We start from the raw sequence: 5,775 nt of genomic DNA, 5'->3' as shown, positions 1-5,775 counted from the left end.
GTACTCTCATGTGATATTGCTTATTGGAATGTATAACACAGACACACAAAGAGTGCAGACAAATGGTAAGTTCAAGAGGATTCTATGAAAGTCTACTGCTACTGACTGTGAGGTCTGAGTAATATAACTGCCCTCTTGAAGAATAGTTACATCTGAAAAGGTTTTTTTTTTATCTTGGGAATACTTACAGGAACAATATACACATATGCACAATACATAACTAATTTCACATACAGAGACTTGTTACCATGCCTACCAGTCTCTGACCTGCACCTCAGACATACTATAAACTGAAAATGAGTGCTGATGAATAACATCTTGAAAGTCCTTTCACATACAGAATACAATGTAAAACTACTGTGATGACTAGAGAGAACACTGTTCTATAAGTAATAACGTCTGGAAATTATATTTAATGGTACTTTCAAAATAAAATTTGTGAACAGCAATTTTCCTCAATTTAGGGTCTTACTTTACCCAGTTCACTATTTTTTGACCAATATGGCTGTGACCTTGGACTTACAATTACATCATGCAAAATCTGTCAAAGGCTACTAATGCCATTGTGGAAATGTACTATTCAAAGTAAGCCATTCAATTTTATGTAAAGTATGTAAAGATGAATTCACATCACTTGTAAAAAAAAAAGAACTCGTAATTACAATTTTTTTGAGAGCTCCACCTGACCGCTGCAGATTCATTGCGCTGTTGTCAGTGTTGCCTTAGAAACGCATAATTCCTAGTTCGAGGATGTGAGCAGCTTCACAGGTTGTCATCTCGTAATAATGTAATTACGGCATGGCGTGAATGAATCATAATAACAATGGGAGTGAGTGTTGAGCTGGTGATGATCTCAACAAGTCAACACCCATGAGGTGACCCACTCAATGTAAATAAATTAGTAACACTTTACAATAAGGTTCCTTTTGTTAACATTACTTAACATTTTACATTAGTTAAGATAAACTAACACAAAAAAAAAAACTCCTAAAGAATATATTAATGTTAATTTCAACATTTACTAATACATTATCAAAACTAAGCTTATTTAATGGACATGAACTAACAAACAAATAATGAACAGTTGCATTTTTGTGCTGTCAAATCGATTAATCGTATCTAACATAAAAGTTTGTGTTTACATATATATATATATATATATATATATATATACAGATATATACATGTATAAATATGTGTACAGAACATACAGTAAAGACACACACTAATATGTAAACAAACGTTTGTTAGATGCGATTAATCGCAATTAATCAATTTGACAGCACTATTTTTTGTTAAATAACATTAACAAAAATTAATAAATACTGTAATGTTATCATGTTTTGCCTGTGTTTTAATTTAGCTTTGAGTTGCAATGTGTTCTTTTCAGTTTCATGTCTTTGTTCATCTGTTGCCACAGTGTTTGATTTGCCCTCATGTGTCTCACCTGTGTCTTGTTAATTATTTTGTTCAGTGCCTATAGTGTTCCCTGTGTATAAAGAGCCTTGTGTTTGTTTGTCTTTTTCAGATCTTGTCTCACTTTAGGTGTTTTGTTGACTGTGTTTTTGTTTCCAGATAGCCTGAAGAAGTGTAGTTTTGTTTAAAGAAAACTGTTTGCAAATTGATCCAGCTTATTTTTGCCTTTCAGCAATCCTTTGGGACCTTATTTATTAAAGTGTTACTAATAAACTTTTTGGGCATCTTATGTGAGTGAACATTATTTTAAATGTGCGTTTCCAATGAAGAAAAAAACTGAGCACAGTAACTTTAGTGGTAAAAAAAAACCTGTTAAATTTATTTGCCACTTTGGTGTTACCTGAGTGTTGGGCTGTATATATTGTTTTCAGGAAAAAAAAGAAAGAAACTCAACTTTCCTCTTGTTGGACTGCATCTCAAATTTCTCAAGTAATCGCACAGCTTCTATCTAACTCCAGGCCTGACTTTTGTTGGCTCATAAAGTGGTTTCCTTATATCCACTCCTAACAGTCTGAATCTATGAAGTGCTAAAGAGATTGGTCAAACATTTTGTCATATTTAAGTCCATGTGCTCTGCAGCGCAGCTTTGTAGCTTTCCCTTTGGTTGCTTCTCTGCCCTTTTTGTCCAGTTGTCTAGTTTGGTTGCTCTTCCAAGCTCCAAGGATTGCTCCAAGGATTTTTTTTTTTCATTAACGTCTGTGACATTTATTGCAATTTAACATTAGTGCTTGTATTTATTTCACATGAGAACTCATTCAAAAGCAGGCCAATGTGTGTATATCTGACAGTAGATTTTTCTCACTATTAAGTTTTTCACACCTCATGAGAGAGACAGCTCATGTTCTCTCAGAAATGCACTTATCCAATATCATGTGCCAAAAACCTGTATTCTACATGACCAGTTTCTCAGCACGTACACTTAACGTGCCCCTTCTGGTGTTGTGTGTCCCCTTTTATATGTCTACATTTACACTCTGTGTTTTGTTGAAGTATGCCATAAATAAAATAGACCATCTTCCAGTAGTGAGATGTCTTGTGGGCTTGTTTGTCCTACTCAAATAATTGTTTGCAATATCCTGACACCTTGTGGTGAAGGTTGGCATTGGCACTCTTCACCTTAAAGGGTTAGTTCACGCAAAAATGAAAATAATCTAATTTATTACTCATGCTCATGCTGTTCCACACCCGTAAAACCTTTGTTAATCTTCGGAACACAAATTAAGATATTTTTGTTGAAATCCGATGGCTCAGTGAGGCCTCCATAGGGAGCAATGACATTTCCTCTCTCAAGATCCATAAAGGTACTAAAACATATTTAAATCAGTTAAATCAATATTAATATTATAAAGTGGCAAGAATAATTTTGGTGTGCCAAAAAAAAAAAAAAATAACGTCTTATATAGTGATGGCTGATTTCAAAGCACTGCTTCAAAAGGCTTTGGAGCATAATGAATCAGCGTATCGAATCATGATTCGGATCGCTTGTCAAACTGCCAACGGCTGAAATCACGTGACTTTGGTGCTCCGAACAGCAGATTCGACACGCTGATTCATTTGTGCTCTGAAGCTTCCTGAAGCAGTGTTTTGAAATCGACCATCACTAAATAGACTAAGTGTTTTTTTGGGGGGTTTTCGGCGCACCAAAAATATTCTCGCCGCTTTATAATATTAATATTGAACCACTGTACTCACATGAACTGATTTAAATACGTTTTTAGTACCTTTATGGATCTTGAGAGAGGAAATGTCATTGCTGGCAATGGAGGCCTAACGGAGCCATCAGATATCAACTAAAATATCTTAATTTGTGTTGTGAAGATGAACAAAGGTCTTACGGGTGTGGAACGACATGAAGGTGAGTAATAAATGACAGAATTTTTGTAATTTTTGGGTGAACTAACCCTTTAAGTTCATGTTATTCAGTCAAATGGAGAACATGCAATGGGGCCAATGCAGTATCAATCCATCTTGGGACAGATACAAGTCCTTCACAGTGTCCAGAGTGATTTTGAGCAGTTCCTTTTCCAGAACAGTGGTCAGGTCACTATGTGATGCTGGTGGAGCAAAACGTTTTCTGACTTGCTTCTCCAAAATACCCCAAAGTGGCTCAAAATATTTCGATCTGGTGACTGCAGGCCATGGGAGATGTTCAGCTTCACTTTCATGTTCATCAAACCATTCTGTCAAGTTTTGCTGTGTGTATAATTTTTTTTTTTTTGTATTATCATCCTGATATACATGGGTACAATGTTTGAACCATTAGGTCAGGGGTAGGCGGGTTCGGTCCTAGAGAGCCGCTGTCCTGCTGAGTTTATCTCCAACCTTAATCAAACACACCTGAACAAGCTAATCAAGCTCTTCAGGATTACTAAGGCTATAGGCAGCTGAAGGGTTTTTTTATGGTTGGAGCTAAACTCTGCAGGACAGCGGCTTTCTAGGACCGAACTTGCCTACCCCTGCATTAGGTGCATATGGTCCTCCTGAATGGTTCGGTCCTAGGCAGTGACATGCCCATCAAGCACAGTAGAGAATCCCATGATATTGCAGCCCAATCCATCAATGATCCTCCCCGCGCTTCACTCTGGGCACGCAACTTTAAGCTTCTTTGGGGCTTCTCCACACCATAACTCCCCACGGATGGGAAGGTAGAGAACAATACATGTTTCACATTGTCCACAGCCCAAGATTTGCACTGTTGGCACCAATGAAACCAACATTTGGCATTAGCACAAGTGACCAAAAGTTTGGCTATAGCAGCTCGAACATGAATATTGATTCTGTGGAGCTCCTGATGAACAGTTTTGGTGGAAACAAGAGAGTCGAGCTGCGCATTGAGTTGGGTAGCTGTGGTTTTATGTTTTTTGGATACACTCCGGGGACACCCCTTTCAGACTTATTGGATGTGGTTCGTCCTACGTGGTGGTATATTCCGACATTACCCTGTATACCATAGCTCTCGATACACCACAAAGACTTGCTTTCCTGGTCACAGATGAGCCAGCGAGATGTGCACCAACAATTTGTCCTCTTTTGGACTCTGATATGACTCCCGTTATGTTGTGTGAATTGCAATATCTTATGTAGCCTACATGCATTGCTCTGCTAATTCAACCTTCACTCTCTGCTCTTTGATGGAATGTAAAATCAGTGAAGATTGACCATCAGGCTGCGCATATAGGCATAGGTGAACATGATTTTACCAAGTAGCCTACAACATGTTCCTGGAACAACATTCCAATCAACCAATCAGATTTGAGGGAAAAGTTTAGAGTTTATGTCAAGTTTAGGCTTAGGGTTATAGTGCTTCTAAATCAATGTTATTCACCTATCATTTGGGTTTACGGGTAGGAATAGGGTTAGGACTAAATTTTCAGACAACAATGTTGTTCCAGGATCAACAAAATATGTTGATCCGGGAACATTGGCGTATGGACTAAATGCTCAGTTTTAACAGGACATTGAAATAACGATTGTTATTTGACCTGTTAAAACTGTCCATACATTTATTTAAATATAAATAACATAGTCTACTTACACTAGGGTATAGTGTCTACTAAATATGTAGCCTAGCTGAAATTATATTAAAACGTGACTATTATCAAACACTAAAGATGTAATTGACAGCTGCATTAGGACTGGTTTTTTTGTATTCCAGTAGTTCTTGTATTTAACAATACTTTTCTCTCTGTCGTTTTTTTTTTTTTTTTTTTTTTAATCATGTTTGTATATGAAATAATGCGAAAATAACGCTCAAATCAGTGCTACAACTGCAAGAAATCCTAAAATTCCTACATGGGCAACAAATAATACGCTTTAAAACTTTTAAAAACACATGTGGCATAAAGAGACCGTACAAATGAATGAACGGATTAAGCAGCGTTGTAAGTATACGTCATGAAGTTTAATGAAGGCGGCGGACGGATATGATGATGTTGTGTTGGCACAGTTTGCTCTAGTTCCTGCTCTGCTAAATGATTTCTGAACATTGAGATGATCATCAGTGTTACAGAATTTATTTTACTAAAATGGGCCACACAACGCGGCTAACGTGAGCAGTTCGTTGCAAAAACGACACTTATTCAGTGAATAACACGCTATGTTTCACTTGAAAGCTCATATGAGAGTGAAGTTTCCAGATATGATGACGTAAATGTTGAAAAGATGGGTAAAATATACAGATATTGTAAAAATACGGTTTACTCTCCTCCATTATATATATATATTTTTTGTCAAGCAGACAAAATCTGTTAGTAGGATGGGAACTATTTATTTAGGAAATGTCTTTTAGCGGAAGGATAC

Source organism: Megalobrama amblycephala, linkage group LG1 (assembly GCF_018812025.1).
Source record: "Megalobrama amblycephala isolate DHTTF-2021 linkage group LG1, ASM1881202v1, whole genome shotgun sequence".
In the NCBI taxonomy this organism is placed as follows: Eukaryota; Metazoa; Chordata; class Actinopteri; order Cypriniformes; family Xenocyprididae; genus Megalobrama; species Megalobrama amblycephala.
The sequence above is the reverse complement of the archived record's forward strand: the minus strand, read 5'-3'. Positions refer to the sequence as shown.